Below are 17,525 nucleotides of genomic sequence, written 5' to 3'. Positions count from 1 at the left end.
ACCATTTTCAACATAATCAGACATTTCAGATTTGTTTGTTATAAAGAAAATAGTGCCCACATATTATTCCACTACCTTTCTTCCCTTTAATCTCCTCCCATGAGTCACTAGAGTAGTGTTTACTTTAGCAATATTTGTGTAATAAGTAATTTAGTGTCCCTTATAACTGTCAGCCTTTAGTTTCACTTTATTTTTTCTAATTTTAATACCTCCTTGCCAGGAATTTTTTATTTATTAAGTACATTGTTAATGTGTAATAATTTATAAACTTCAATTATATATAGTGATAATCTCATTGTGGCAGACAATTGCCCACCCAACTGCTTTTACCTCCTTCTTCCTTGTTAACAGTATCCTATATTGTTCAGGTAGGAGCACAGATCCCTGTTATTCCAGGAGGTTTGGACCTTACCCTCAGCCCCAAGGGAAGTATCATGATTGATCTAAAACAGAAGTGGTTTCATTCCATATGGTCCGTGATATGCCAAGGCAGAACTTTTTGCATTGAAGGAAATATTCCATATTTGTGCTACCTAATGTGGTAGCCACTAGCTGTATGTGGGTATTAAGCACTTGAAATGTAGCCAGGACAACCGAGAAATTGAATTTTTTATTTAATTTTAATTTTAATAGCTGCATGTGACTCATGGCCACCATATTTGAAAGTGCAAATATCCAAAATCTGGGCATGTGGCCTAATTAGGGCTAATGAAATGAACAGAAGCTGTGGGGAAGGGCCTGTCTTTCGAATTAAAAAGTCAAAATTTTGTGAGCTGAGGCTTTTTGCCTCTTCTGGCCATGAATGCCAACAACAAGCCTGGAGGTATAATAGCCATCTTACAAGCATGAAATAGCAAATATGAGAATTAAAGCTGCATTTCAGAGATGGTTCTGTAGAAAGATTACTGGGAGCCTGGGTCCCTGATTGGTTGAACACCTGAACCAACAAGAGCAATTGCCAGCTTCTGCACTAACTACATGAGAAAAATAAACTCTTGATTGTTAAGCCATTGTTATTTTTTGTTACTTTAGCCATATATGTTTCTGACTAATATATCCATCATTCAACTTTTTTTTTAAGATGCAAAACTCTTATTTTAGACATGCTAGGGATGCTATTTTAGAATGTAATGATTTAAAATTAAGTACATAATTACATGTAACAAAAGAAGTAATATCTTGTTCCAACTCAGCACCTAGTATTTAAGCCAACAGAGGTGAGAAAAAGGCATATTTAGAATGTCTTTAATCATGAGGATAATATTGACTTGGGAATAGAGGAGGATGTAGAAAAAATTGAAATGGAAAATTAATGTTTCAATATGCTGGAAGCATACAATTTTTATTATCAAATATTTAGAAGAATTTTTTTTCTTTAATGCTATAATCCCTTTATTCTCAAAGTAACTTATTTAAATTCAAAGAACTATAGTAGGAGTGTAGGAGGGGCTTTAGAGAGATTTAGTTGTTCTCCCTTTTAGGATGAGGAAGTGAGGTTCTGAGAAATTAAGCTCTTCTGTGACAGAGCAGGTAATTGGACCAGGATGTCAGGTGTTCCCAAGTCAGTGCTCCTTCTAGCATATTCCAAGGCATATGTCTAGTCTCTGATAGGTTGTTCCTTGACAAAAATGAGAGCCAGATATACCTAAGGGACATTGCTTGTTAGCAGAGCAAGGAGTAGAATTCAGATTTTCTGGCTTGTAAAAGAATTTTTTAATGGAATAATGAAGTCAGAATTTCATTTTTAATTAAATTGAATTTAAACAAAATTACCCATTAAAGATGTTACTTCATTTATAGTTAATGTGAGAAGTATTTCAAACTATTTAGAACTATTTCAAACCTCTTTCACTTGGAACCTCTAATTTATCCTATCTCTCTTCTCATTCTTGGCAAGTAATCTCTTTTATAGGCTGAATTGTGTCTTGCCCAAAATTTCATATTTGAAGTTCTAACCCCTGGTGCCTTTGAATGTGACTTTATTTGGAGATTGAGTCTTTAAAGTGGTCATTAAGTAAAATTAGGTCATATTGGTGAGCCCTAATCCAATATGATTGATATCTTTATAAGGAGAGATTAGGACACAGACATACAGCGGAAGGACCATGAGAAGACGAAGAGAAGATGTCCATCTACAAGACAAGGAGCGTTTCCTCAGAAGAAACCAACCCTGCTGACACCTTGATCTTGGACTTCTGGCCTTTAGAACTGTGATGAAATAAATTTCTGTTGTTTTAAGACACCCAGTCCTCTGTGTACTTTATTAAGGCAGCCCTAGTTAACTAACATAGCTCTCTTACTATTTCACAGAGAAAAAGAGAAGTCATGAGATAAAACCATACCCAGTATGACATTCTTGTGCCCAAATTCACCTCTTTTCCTCTTAGAGTGAAAGAAATTGGCCCTACCCTTTTCTGAGCTATTTCCCACCACTGTCTTTCTCATTTTTTATGCTTTAGCCATACTTTAGCCTAATGAATTTGCCACTCTCCCTTCCTGACTTCCCAAAACTTCATCTTTTCTTCACATTTGTCCTAAAACTATTTTTTTCTTCATTATCTCTTCTCTTTTTTATTTCAACTAGATTCTTCCTATTAACACTAAAATATGCTCAGTTTGCTACCACTTTTTAAAACATCTTCCTTCATTTCCACAGTCCCACTCCAGCCACTACCCATTTTTCTCTTTTTTTACAGCCAAATTTCCTCATTTGTCTAAACTCATGTCTGTTTTCCCATTCTTTAAATTGCTCCAGTCTGGCATTCCCTTCACCCCCTGCATTGTTCCTTTGAAATAGTTTAGTTCAGTGTCACCAATCTAATGGACATGTTCAGTCTTTTAAGTCATGACCATGTTCCATCTATTTTATGCTCTATGATACACCTCAAATCTATCCACTCTTCTCCATTTCTATTGCCACCACCACCCTAGACCAAGCTACCATTACATGACTCCTGGATTACAACAGTGGCTAGAGAGCATCTTCACTTCCCCTACTCCATTCTTCGCTACAATTAGAATGTGACAAAACATCACTAATAATGCCTTTTTACCCTCCCCCCTCTTTAAAACTCTTCCGTTGTTTCCCATTTGTTGCCTTAAACATGACCTTTGAGGTTCTGTATGGTGTCAGAACCAGGAAGGAAGATTCAGATTTTCTTAATTGTAAACGGTCATCCTCTACTCTTCCCCTTTGTTTCTGAATTTAGCTACACTTAAATTCAATGGCCTTGTTATGCTTCCTTCTACAAACTTGGTACTTGTTGTTCCCTCTCTGTAAAACAAAGCCTTCCTTGACTCATCTTTCAGAGGTCACACCCCTCTTTTTTTTTTCCTACTGTATTTTAAAGACAATGTCTTATTTTAAAATACTTTAAGACTCACAAGAAGTTGCAAAAGCAATGCAGAGAACTCCCATGTACTGGTAAGCTTCTCCGTATTATCTTATGTAACCTTAGTACATTGTTAAACCAGGAAATTGACATTGCAGCAATACTATTAACTCAGGTACAGACTGTATTCAGATTTCACAATTTTTACATGCCTTTTTTTTTTTTCTTTTCTGTTTATGAAGTGTTACATATGTAGATTCATTTTACCATCACCACAATCAGGATATAGAATGTATATCACAAAGGAACTTCTTGCTGCTTCTTAATAGGGTACATGTTACATCCTCATCTAACTCTAATGCCTGCTGTCCACTGATTTGTTTCTCTATTGCTATAATTTTCTCACTGTAAAAATGTTATATCAGTGGAGTCATACAATTTGTAACCTTTTGAGACTGCTTTAACTCAACATGTTTCCCTTTAGCTCTATTAGTGTTGTTGTATGTGTCAATAATTTGTTCCTTTGTATTGCTAAATAATATTCCATTGTATAGAGGTATCACAGTCTGGTGATGCATTCACCATGGAAAGACATTTGAGTTGTTTACACAACGAAGTGGGCTTTATTCCAGATATGCAAGACTCTTGCTTTAATATTTGAAAATTGGTCAATGTAATTCATCATATTAAGAAGAAAATAAGAAAAAGCACATGATCATATCAACTGATATGAAAAAAGCATTTGACAGAATTCAATACCCATTTATGATGAAAAAAACAACTCAGCAATAGAAGGAAACTACCTCAATTTGATAAAAAGCATCTACAAAACTTGCACCTAGCATGGTACTCGATGAAAGACTAAATACATTAAGATTGGGAAGAAGACAAGGATATGCAATTACCACATCTGTTTGTTATAGTACTTGATGACTTAGCTGGTGCAGTAAGATAAAGGAATAAAAAGCATACAGATTGGAAAGGAAGAAGTAAAACTGTCTCTGTTTACAGATAACCTGATGGTCAACATGTAAAATCCCAGGAAATCTCCAAGAACATCTTGGAACTAATAAGTGAGTTTAGCAAGATCACAGAATAATACAAGGTCAACAAAAATTTTATATGCTAGCAATGAAGACATTTTCATTTACAGTTGCTAAAAAATACAATATTAAGTATAAGAAAATCTGTGGGATATGTTTGCTGAAAACTACAAATGCTAATGCTAATGAAAGAAGAGTTAAATGGAGAGACATAACATATTCGTGGATTGGGAGGCAACATAGTAAAGACGTCAGTTGTACCCCAAATGATCTGTGGGTTTAATACAATTTCTATCCTGAAGGATTATTTGTAGATAGACAGACTTTCTAAAATTTATATGAAAAGATAGAGGAGCAAGAATAGCATACACAATTTTGAAAATGAAGATAAAGGAATTAGACTGCAAGATACCAAGACTTACTATGTAGCTACTACAGCAGTCAGGCAAGTATGGTATTGTTACTGATTGTGTGGTTTTGCCAGAGTGATAGACACATGGAGCATGGAACAGAATATAGAGTCCAGAACAGACTCATACCAGTATGGCAAACTAATTTATTCAGTGGAGGAATTGTGCTGGGACGATTGAATATTCAACAAATGGTGTTGGAACAGTTGGGAATTTATAGCAAAAAAAACCCTAAACCTAGACCTCACACCTTAAAAAAATGTTCAAAATGGGTAATGGATCTTAACGCATTGTGTAAAACTAAAATTTTTAGGAAAAAAACATGAAGAAACCCCTTTGACCTAGGGTTAGGCCAAAATTCTTCAGGTGACAACAAGATGTAATCCTTATTTAAAAATATGAATAAATTGAACTCTAAAAAATAAAAATTTTTTGTTCTGAGAAAGATCCTGTTAAAGAAGTGGAAAGACAAGCCATGGACAGAAAATACTTGCAAACATATTCAATAAAGGACTTGTGTCCAGAATATATAAAGAACTTTCAAAATTTAATAGAAAGAAAACAATCCAGTTAGAAAATAGGCAGAAGACTTGAGCAGACATTTCAACAGAGGCTGTAGTGGTGGCACATGAAAAGATGTTCAACGTAATTAGCTATTAGGGAAGTGCAAATTACAGCTATAATGAGATACCACTGAAAACCTATTAGAATGGCTAAAATAAAACAACTCTGTGCTGATGATTATGCAAAACAACTTGGAAATGTCAAATATTTAGCTTCTCTGGAAAATGGTTTTTCATATACTTTTATATTATCACATACCTTTCATTTGAAGCACTTATCACTTTAATCATTTTCAAGTGATTCCCTCCCCCCTCCCCACCCCACCCCCCACCCCGCCAACCCCCTGCCATAGATTCTTTAATTACATGAGGTCAGAGACCATAACTGTTTTTGCCCACTATTGTCATTCCAGTTTTTAGCATGGAAGCTACACACACACACACACATGTTCATATACTCATCTCTCTCCATTTATATATTTGTACTTATTTTTGCACCCAATTGTAATAATCATAATGAGGTGTAGAAGGTATGAACTTTGCATTACTGTAGACATAGTAGAAAGCAAGAATAAATCAAGTCTTCTATACTTGTTTCTTAGCATAAAAATATAATTAATAATTAGAAAGATCTTGATGCCCAAAGTTAAATTAGAAACATTGCAACAGACCATTTAATCCACAAATGACTGAATTCCAGTAAGGTCAATTGCATCTCTACTATTTAATATAAAAACACAAACATAAGAATGCACAACTCATTTTCAAGTCTAAGTCCTGGAAAAATTCCTCTATCTCAACAAACTGCTGCCACCAAAACAAAGTTAGAGACATTAATTTGGCAAATAAGTCACTAATAAGGAAATATGTACTTGCAGATGTCCAAGTAATCATGAACATTTCCAAACAGTGAATGGACAGTAACTTCGAGGAAATCTGAGTTTATGCCTAACAAACTTGAGAGATACACTACGAAAGAATCCCTAATTGCAAATTCAGTTCCTTTTTAGGCAACTTAAATATTACATGAAAGCATGGATACGAATTATGTGAAAATGTGATTGTATCAGATGAATGACCCAAAAAGTTGAAGTTTATCAAAAAACATGTTCTTTAAAAACTCTAGGTAACAATGTGTACCAAAATATCACATCAATTTAAAATCAATTTGAAGCTCTCCAGAGTGGTAACTGTAGAGTGGTTTCAAGAGTTGGCCTCAAATGACAGCTGATTTTGGATCCAGTTTCACTATACTGGTCTACGTGTCATACTCAGTATGACAGAGAGAACTGGAGACAACACAGCTCTGCTGGTTGATAATTCCCCAATGTCCCCCCTAGTCTGATTTTAAAAAATACGGGAATAAATATGACTACAGTTCTTGTGAGGGGAATCAAAGTTGTGTGGTTCCAGATAAAAACAATTGAAGAAAATTGTCTTGCTAAAAAGAGCTTCGAGTAACATGATATATATGCTGATTTTAAAAAATTAATGGCTTTTGGGAAATAGACATGGTGCAAAAGTTTGCATCACAAATTGTTGCATCACAAATGGCACGCAAGAGTCAGAACTCTGATGCTTGCACAAATGCAATCTTAATGAATATTAGAATGAGAGGGAGTTTTAAAAAACAAGTTTTAAAGATGTAAAAATAGTTAAATACAATATTTTTTTTCCATGGGGTGGGGGTTACTGCTAAATACTTCATATTTCTGCATGTGATTTCTCTACAGTTTTTCCCACAAGACAATATTTACTAGTCTAAAGAGAATCATAATACAGTATTTTCTGTTAGTTATATCCCAATTTAGCTTAGCAACTTTAAACTTAATTTTCTATTAACAAATCTCACATATCATTAGACTAGTTTTTGAATTAACAGTCATTGATTAGAAATAACAAAAAATGATTTTCAATTGTATTCTTTTCCTTCTACAAGCTTATAGAAGTACGCCACCTAGAGTAAATTTTATAATTTTTAAAGTGTAAAAACTGCTGGGCTGGTTTTATTATTCTAAACTATAAAAAGTAGGCACATTTTAATCAAAATCAAGCTAAATATTATAATTGTGGAATTTTTCATATATTTTCTGTTTTGATGTGACTTAATATTACTGTATATAAAATAGACTGGTTTTCAATAGTTCCAGATTAAGCAATTTACACAATGTGCCCTCTTGAGATGGTTAACAAATCAAGTTCAGGAGTTATAATTTTTGAAACCTGATTCAATGACATTAGGTAATCTTAACATGCTATTACCAACTAAAATAACTATGGAAATATTTGAGAGATAATATAAATAATGAGTTTTGGATATATACATAAGTACACACACAGTATACTAGGCAATGTTAAAAATCATTGACTTTTTTTCTTTTTTTCCCCCAACTTTATTGAAATATAACTGACATACAACATTGTGTAAGTTTAAGATATACAAAGTAATGATCAGATACACGTATATATTGCAAATTATTTACCACAATAAGGTTAAGTAACACATCCTTAACCGCATATAATTACTCTTGTTGTTACAGTGAGAACACTTTAAAATTTACTCTCACAGCATCTTTCAAGTATGCAATACGGTATTGTTAACTATAATTCATACTATACATTAGATCCCCAGAAATTATTCATTTTAGAATTAAAAGTTTGTGCCCTTTGTCCAGCATCTCACTGTTTCTTCTGATCTCCAGCCTCTGGTAACCATTAATCTAGTCTCTGTTTCTATGAGTTTGACGTTTTTAGATTCCACATATAAGTGAGATCTTATGGTATTTGTCTTTCTCTGACTTATTTCACTTAGCTTAATGCCCTCAAAAGCCATCCATCTTGTCACAAAAGGCAGGATTTCCTTCTTTTTTATGGCTGAATTATATTCCATTGCATATATATATATATATATATATCACATTTTCTTTATCTCTTCATCCATTGATGGACACTTGGATTGTTTCCATGTCCTGGCTATTATGAATAATGCTGCACTGAACATGGGAGTGCAGATATCTTTTCGAGATAGTAATTTCATTTCCTTTAGATATATATTCAGAAGTGGGATAGCTGGGTCATATGGTAGTTCTGTTTTTAATATTTTAAAGGAATCTCCACACTGTTTGCCATTGACTGTTTCAATTTACATTTCCCACCAACAGTGTACCAGGGTTCCTATTTCTCCACATCCTCTCCAGCATGTGTTATCTCTGGTCTTTTTTTTTTTTTTTTTTTTTTTTTTAAATTTTTAATTAGTTTAGTTTCTTAGTTTCTTTTTTTTAATTTATATCTCTGGTCTTTTTAATGATAGCCATTCTAACAGGTGTGAGGTGGTATCTTATTGTAGTTTTGATTTGCATTTCCCTGTTGGCTATTGATATTGAGCACTCTTATACTTGGTGGCCACTGTATGTATGTCTTCTTTGGAAAAAGAGTTTTTGCCCATTTTTAAATTGGATTTTCTTTCTTTCTTTCTTTCTTTTTTTTTTTTGCTATTGAGGTGTGTGAGTTCCTTATATTTCTTAGGTTGCCTTTTCATTTTGTTGATTGTTTCTTTTGCTGTGCAGAAGTTTTTTAGTTTGATATAGTCTTACTTGTTGATTTTTGCTTTAGTTGCTTGTGTTTTTGGTGTTGTATCCAAAAAATTATTGCCAAGACTGATGCCAAGGAGCTTTTTCACTGTTTTCTTCTAGGTATTTTCTATGTTTAAGGCCTTAATCCATTTCAAGGTAATTTTTGTGAGAAGTGTAAGATAGGGGTCCAATTTCATTCTTTGCATATGGATATCCAGTTTCCCCAGCATCATTTATTGAAGAAACTATTCTTTCCCCATTGAGTATTCTTGGTTCCTTGTCAAATATTTGTTGAGCTTTTGTGCGTGGATTTATTTCTGAGAGCTCTTTATTCTGATTTATTGGTCTATGTGTCTGTTTTTATGCCAGTGCCATACTGTTTTCATTACTACAGCTTTGTGATATAGTTTGGAATCAGGACGTGTTATGCTTCCAGCTTTGTTCTTTCTCAAGATTGATTTGATTAATCAGGGTCTTTTGTGGTTCGATCGGAATTTTAGGATTGTTTTTTGTTTCTGTAAAAAATTTCATTGGAATTTTCATAGGGATTACACTGAATCTATAGATGGCTTTGGGTAGTATCGACATTTTAACAATATTAACTCTTCTGATCCATAAACATGGAATATCTCCCATTTATTTGTATCCTTAATTTTTTTCATCAATGTCTTATAATTTTCAGTGTACAGATCTTTCACTTTCTTGGTTAAATTTATTCCTAAGTATTTTATTGTTTTTGATGCCATTGTAAATGGGATTGTTATTTTTATTTCTTATTAAGATAGTTCATTGTTAGTGTATAGAAACATAACTGATTTGTATATGCAGATTTTACTGAATTTATTTGTTCTTATCTGACTTGGTATCAGGATAATGCTGGCCTTCTAAAATAAGTTTGGGAGTGTTTTCTCCTCTTCCTTTTTTGGGAAGAGTTTGAGAAAAGTTGGCATTAATTATTCTTTAAATGTTTGTTAGATTCACCAGTAAAGCCATTAGTTCCTGGGATTTTCTTTGTTAGGAGATTTTTGATTACTGATTTAATCTCCTGACTAGTATTTGGTCTGTTCAGATTTTCTGTTTCTTCCCAATTTAGTTTTGGTAGGTTGTATGTTTCTAGGAATTTGTCCATTTCTTTTAAGTTGTCCAATTGTTGGTGTATGATTGTTCATAGTAGTTTCTTAGGACCCTTTGTATTTCTTTGGTATCAGTAGTAATGTCTCCTCTTTCATTTATAATTTTATTTATTTAAGTCCACTCTTCTTTTTTCTTGGAAAATCTAGCTAAAAGTTTGTGAATTTTACCTTTTTACAAAGCCAACTCTTAGTTTCACTGATTTTTTTTTCTATTGTTTCCCTATTCTCTACTTCATTGTTTTCTGCACAGATCTTTATTATCTGCTTACTTCTGCTAACTTTGGGCTTAATTATTTTTCTTTTTCTAGTTCCTTGAGGTGTAAAGTTAGGATATTTATTTAAAATCTTTCTTTTTGTAATGTAAGCGTTTATTGCTATGAAGTTTTCTTTTGCATAGCTTTTACTGCATCTCATACATTTTGGCATGTGGTGTTTCCAATATCATATGTTTTGATACATTTTCTAATTTATCTTTGATTTCATCTTTGACTCAGTTTTTCAGGAGTGTATTGTTTAATTTCCATGTGTTTGTAAATTTTCCAGCTTTCCTCATGTTATTGATTTCTAGTTTCATATCATTGTGATCAAAAAAGATACTTAGTTTGGTTTCAGTGTTTTAAATTTGCTGAAACTTTTGTGACCTAACATATGATCTATTCTGGAAAATGTTCCACATGCAGTTGAGAATGTATATTTTGCTGCTGTTGAATGGAATGTTCCATATATGTTTTTAGGTCCTTTTGGTTTAGAGTACAGTTTAAGTTCCACATTTCCTTATAGATATTCTGTCTCCATGATATATCCATTGTTGAAAGTGAGGTATTGAAGTCTCCTCCTATTATTGTATTGCTGGCTATTATTTCTTTCACATATGTTAGCATTTGCTAAATATATTTAGGTACTCTGTGTTGGGTTCATATATATTTATAATTGTTTTAGCCTCTTGATGAATTGACCCCTTTACCATTATATGATGACCTTAGTTTCCTGTTACAGTTTTTGACTTAAAGTCTATTTTGTCTGATATAAATATAGCTACCCTGCTCTCTCTTGGGTTTCATTTACATGATATATATTTTTTCATTCCTTCTCTTTGAGACTGTGTGTGTCCTTGAAGTTGAAATGTGTCTCCTTTAGGTATCACATAGTTGGGTCTGGGTTTTTAAAAATTCATTTAGTCACTCTATGCCTTTTGATTGGAGATTTAATCCATTTACATTTGAAGAAATTATTGATAGTAAGGACTTACTATTTTCATCTTTTTAATTGTTTTCTGGATCCTTTGTAGTTTTTTTGTTCGTTTCTTCCTTTCTGTCTGTCTTCCTTTGTAAATTGATTATTTTCCATAGTGGTATACTTTGATTCCTTTCTTTTTATGTTGTGTGTATCTAGTATAGTTTTTTGTTTTGCATTTATCCTGAGGCTTACATAGAGTATCTTAATGGATATAGCAGTCTATTTTAAGCTGATAACAACTTAACTTTGATTGTATACAAAACTCTACCCTTTTACTCCTCTCCCCACATGTTATGTTTTTGATGTCACAATTTATATCTTTTTATATTGTGTATCTATTAACAAATTATAGTAACTATAGCTATATTTACTACTTTTTCCTTTAACCTTTATTGTAGAGTTAAGTGGTTAGCACACAACCATATCATAGTATTAGAGTATTTTGAATCTGACTATATACTAAATGTCACCAGTATGTTGTATATTTTCATATGTTTTCATGTTACTAATTAGCATCCTTTCATTTCAGGTTGAAGAACTCCTTTCAGCATTTCTTATAAGGCAAGTCCAGTGGTGATCAACTCCCTCAGCTGTTGTTTGTTAGGAAAGTGTTTATCTCACCTTCATTTCTGATGGACAGCTTTGCCAGGTAAAGTATTTGTGGTTGGCAGTTTTTTTCTTTCAGCACTTTGTATCATCTCCCTCTCTCCCACCCTGCAAGGTTTGAGAATTCTACTGATAACCTTATGGGGGTTCCCTTTTATGAGAGAAAAATATTTTTTTCTTCTGGCTGCTTTTAAAATTCCCTCTTTGATTTTAGACAGTTTTATTATAGTGTGTTTTGGAGAAGGTTGTTTTGGATTGAAATTTTGGGGTGACCTGTTAACTTAATGAATTTGGATGTCCAAATCTGTCCCCAGGTTTAGGAAATTCTCAGACATTTCTTTAAATAAGCTTTCTACCCCTTTCTCCCTGTTTTCTCCCTCTGGGACTTCAATTATGCCTAGGTTGTTTCTCTTAATCTTTTACCATTAGTCCTGTAGGTTTTCTTCATTCCTTTTCATTCTTTTTTTTTTTTTTTTGCTTCTCACTGGATAATTTCAAATGATCTGTGTTTGGACTCACTATTTCTTTCTTCTGCTTTGTTTGTGCCATCTGCTCTTAAAGCTCTTATTGACTTTTTCAGTAAAGTCATTGTGTTCTCCAGTTCCAAAATTTTTCTTTGGCTCTTTTTCATGTTTTCTGTTTGTTGAACTTCTTGTTTTGTTCTTATATTATTTTCCTGACTTCAATAATTGTTTATCTGTGTTCTCTTACAACTCTCTGAGAATCTTTATAACAATTATTTTGAATTATTTATTGGGCAATTCCTGGATCTCCATTTCTTTGGCATCATTTACTGAAAATTTACTGTGTTCCTTTGGTGGTATCATATTTACCTGATTCTTTATGATGCCAGTAGTCTTGCATAGGTGTCTGCACTTTTGAAGAAGCAGTCACCTCTGCCAGACTTTATGGACTGACTTCAGTAAGAAAAGACCTTCACTTGTGTGGTGGGGCATGCTGGCGCATGATGTGACCCTGGGTCTAGTGGTTCAGGGCACCAAGTGTGCGTGCATTTGGTGGCTCTGGGTCCTGTGGAGGGGCGTACCGTCTCAATGGCTTGGCCAACTGGAGTACATAATATCAGAAATTATGTGGTCCTTGGTGAGCACTGTGGGGGATCTTCAATGGCTGCGAGGGTTATTGGTTCTTCAGCTGTGTTTCCAGTTCCAGTGGCTAGGGATCAAGCCAGTGGTGGTGGCTGGAGTCAGGGGTATGTGGATCTGGGGGCTAGCTGCAGGTTCCTGTGTAATGATAGGGGCTGGTTGCAGGTACACACATAGTGGTAGGGGCCAGGGCAAGCAGCACGTGCCAAGGTCAACTGGGCATACTGGCAGTTGTGGGGCCCTGGCTGCCAGCATACACTCTTGTGACTGCAGGGTCTTGCCATGGGTGCATTCAATGCAGCGAAGGTTGGTGACAGGACTCAAACTGGAGTTGTACAAGTGCACAGCTGGAGGAGCTAGCCCCAAGCATGCACATGGCATTGGGGGTCAGCCATGGGGGTCTAAGACTGTGTTTTGCACTCATGCAGCCACAGAGCTGGGATGCCAGTGCAGATCCCAGGCTCTGATAGGGAGGGAAGCGGGGAGTGAGGAGAGATACTCAGGCATTTGGCATCTGTAAACATGAAAACCTGTGGGGCACAAAGCAGATACATCTGTAAGGGTTCTGTTGTGGTTGTACTGGTTTCTTCAGTAGCAAAATCTGCTCGGGTCTTCTGTAGAGGAGTTTGCTGGGAATCACGGTCACTTCCACTGTGTGGCTGATACTGGTAGCCCTTGCCCTTCTTCCTTATTCCTAGCTGTATCTATATGTCTCAGCTTTGCCAGTCTCTTGGTGGGCTGAAACTGAAGTGGATTCTTCTTATAGTGAACTGAAAGGCTGGGGAAGCTGATGACTCACCCTGCTTTCTCTTTCCTAGTGAGGGGAACTCTTCTAGCTGGGGAGTTCCTTCCTGGCCTAGGGAGATGAGGGAGGCAAAATGGAGCTGTTCTTCCTATCCTTTTTGTGTGTTTATTCTCAGGGTTTTTGTTCCTCTGTGTTGCTAAAGTATCTTAAGTGGACTCCTGAGTTCTCCCAGAGCTGGCTTTGTTCATGGATAGCGGTCTAATTGTTGATCCTTGCAGGGAGATGGAGTCTGAGGTCTCCTACTTTGCCATCTTGGTGATGTCACTCCTCAGAATTGACATTTCATAGTGAATGTGATGGGGGAAGATTTCATGAAATTGAGTACAAAATATTTTGGATTTGAAACCAAAGCTATTTGGAGAGGTCTATCTTATCTCTGAGACTTTATCTTATCTCTGCTTTAAAAGATCATTTTCTCTTCTAGTTTTTGTGTCTGTTGATAGGTAATGCTTGGAATTTTTGCTTTGGGAGTTCAGAATTTGAAACAGTTGTGGGCAAATGATGTTTCTTGTAACATCCCACAAGGGATCAGATTTTCTAATGAAATATCGCTTTGATTTATTTGTGTCCTTGTATAGGTGATTTCTACACTTATCCAGAGGAAAAATTCCTGCAGAGTAGAGGTCTTGTCTTCAGTTTCATTTCCTTACATTATCTAACACATACTTTTGCCACAGGGAATGCTTATAAATATTTGTTGATATAATATTTTGTCTCCAAGCTAACTGAAGTCAGTGAGAGTCATTCAGTTGCTAAACTTTAACAGTCAAATTAGGTTATCAGACTAGGAATTTAATTAGCAAAGTTTGAAAACTCTTCATGGTTTGTTTTTTTTTTTTTTTTTAATTTAGTATGGCAAATTTTATTTAAGGCATAGCAAAGCCTCCTTGATAGCAGTTCAGAATGAAAGATTTATAAAATTTCTCAACCCACTAAAAATATAAACCAGACAGAAAAATTACCCATTGAGTAATAGTAAATGTCAGTGTTTAAAAAAAAAACTAACTTATTTTTTAGTTACAAGGGACACATGCATTTTATTTATAATATAGCTTCAAGACTTTAAATATGCTGCCCAGAATATCTTCCAGTTGCTATGGGGAGTTCTGTTATTCGTCAATGTAGGGTTTCCTACTTGGCAGCATTATGTATTTATGATGGCATCTGTGTTTGCTGGTTGTTGCATTTGCAGTGGAACTTGTATTTCAGCCAGTTGAAGAGGGAGGGAAAAAGAAAGTAAATTAAACCTGACTTCTTGGCAATGAAGTAGTAGCTTCTTGTTACTTGGACCCATATATTCCAAGAACACCAAACGTAACTGCAGTTGTGTGCCATAGTTACTCTACCTATAACTGACTATATTTGCATTGTAATAAACTTGTATAATAATATTAAAACCAAAAAGTTAAAAACTAAAATATTATGTCTTGTCAGTTGACATGCACTTTTCAAGCAGAATTTTAATATGGGAAATTAGCTATTAGAATGATGCTTATTTTTTCCTGATCAAAGAAAAATTGTCACTATCATCAATATCATTTTGTAAGCTTTCATTTACTTAAAATAAGTGAAAATCTAAATGAACTAATTAAAAGACATTTTTCCTCAACTGAGAGAAACAGAACAGAAAATAAGAGTAAACTTATTAATATCTAGGATTTCTTTTTAAAAACAACTAGTATATTTTAGAGTCAGTGTACATTTATCTCAAGCCAATATTCCAAACCCATATACATCTACCACATTAACCTGTAATATTTGGTGTTCATAAAGGTTATCTTCAGATATCCCAAGAAGTACCTTTTTAGTATTAAGAACCTAGAAACACCTTCTTAACATTGATTCTTAATATATGCAACCGAGAATTAACTCCTTAATGTTGACGTATGAAATTATATTCATTATAATTTCTAGATTTGTGGATTGTGTTCATTTTAATTTATGTAATTCATTTTATTTTTTGAACACTGGCAGTCTCTGAGGCATAGTTTAGATGTCACTGCAGTTCAGAAGGTTCTGTAAAAACTTGAGGGAAGGGGAGAGACTTGGCCTTGATACTGAAAGATGGATAGTTTTAGATCGAGTGTTGGCATTCTAGGTTGGGGTAACAATTTATGCATCAATATTAGAGAGGAGAAAACCACCTTCTAGAGGCACAGTGGCTAGGCCTTTTTTGCTAGGATGAGAGTTTAGAGAAGTAAGTATAGAGAAAGAATGGGGGGAAGTATTAATTATTAGAACAAATATTTCTCTAGCACTTTACAATTTATAAGGGATTTCTATGTAAGTCTCATTTAATCTTAAATACCTGTGATGCAGTATCTTTATTACTTCTATTTTAAAAATAAATCTAGAACTAAGGCAACTGGGAATTATTGTTACAAAATAAAAATGAACAAAATATAAATGTAAGCTTTGATAAAGAGAAAATATAACAAAAATTAGGTTAGAGTGGAAAAATTTGATAATCTGTTTAATCTTTCCTGTAAGGAGACGGTTTAAAGGTAAAACATATAGTTTCAAAAGTGACATCAAAGATTTTTATAATTTTTTTTCTTACCTTTAGAGAGATCTTTTACTTAGTAACAATATCTTCTGTGAAGATTACATTTTTATGAATTTCAGTATTGCCTTCCATTTATTTAAAAAATTTTTAAATTTAAAAATAATCATGATTCCACCATTTTTTCCTGAAATTATTTATATTTGCCTTTCTGAAGTACTCCTTTGCAAGCTGTACATATTCGTAAGAATGTTCAATAAAAGTTGGCAATGATTATTTTGGGGTGATGGAATATTAGTAGATTTTTTAGTTTCTTCCTGGCACTTTTCAGTGTACTTTCTGAACCAAATGTGCATCATTTTTTTTTCTAAAACATTAAAGGCATTATTCTTAAAATTTAAAAATTCCATGCAAGTGCTGTTCTGAGGAATATACTTTGGGAGTCACTGTTGTAGATAATTATTTCCTAACCTTTTTGGATGAATGATCTCTTTCACAATAATATATGATTTTGCCAACTCAGGAATTTAAAAAATTATTTTCTGATTTTCCTATGGCACATAACAAAGTAATTTAGCAAAAAGTTTTCATAATTATTTTATTTTATTTTATTCTCATGATTACATAAGAGAAAATGTTGCTACCTATTAGTATGTCCTCACAAATATAACATTGATGATAGTGGTTTTTATTACCAGCTAAAATAAAGCCAAATTGGATATAATCATCACAGTCATTTATTTTATTAGCAGTGCTTTTTGAGGTACAAGAAATACTGGTGCACTTTTAAAGAATTTTGATCAGACAGATTGAACTAATGGGTCTGAAGATCATTTTGAGGCAAATTCGCACATTTTTCATGTTTGTACTCATTAATGTGTATTTTATTATTTTCTTGTGTTATCTTTCTTCAACCAGTGACTGATTATGGATATAAACTAGGTAATAAGGGACCAAAAATAGATGATTTAAAACTAAGCAATGATTAATACCTTCATGATGACTGGTAATGATTTGCTGAGTTATAAACTGACACTGTCTATGTATGGAGGCCCTTCCTCTGATTTCCAATAATCACTGTACATTCTTACAGCACTTGCACTCCTAGGCTCTCCAGATTTCATTTTAGATGGATATTTTTTAAAAGTTATTCACATATTAAGAAGTAGATACTGAAACAGATAACATTGTTAATTTAACATCATGATTCCTTATAAGA

The 17,525-nt window shown here is 33.9% G+C and overlaps 1 protein-coding gene across 6 annotated transcripts in view; it reads left to right on the top strand.

The window, feature by feature from the left end:
• EMC2 (ER membrane protein complex subunit 2) overlaps nucleotides 1-17,525 on the top strand; it is a 392,876-nt gene that overhangs the window by 48,398 nt on the left and 326,953 nt on the right. For 4 of the 6 annotated variants that reach the window (XR_014236531.1, XR_014236532.1, XR_014236533.1 and 1 more), the window contains exon 12: nucleotides 11,819-11,938. The gene's annotated coding sequence lies outside the window, so the exon portion shown is untranslated. Of the gene's footprint in view, nucleotides 1-2,070; nucleotides 2,243-11,818; nucleotides 11,939-17,525 lie in introns of those variants that run through there. The other 2 variants (XM_082364422.1, XM_082364423.1) reach the window with 1 other exon arrangement.

This window comes from Balaenoptera borealis (genome assembly GCF_965194805.1).
Source record: "Balaenoptera borealis genome assembly, chromosome: 17".
Taxonomy (NCBI): domain Eukaryota; kingdom Metazoa; phylum Chordata; class Mammalia; order Artiodactyla; family Balaenopteridae; genus Balaenoptera; species Balaenoptera borealis.
Note: the sequence above shows the minus strand (reverse complement) of the source record. Positions and strands in the feature narration are given on the sequence as shown.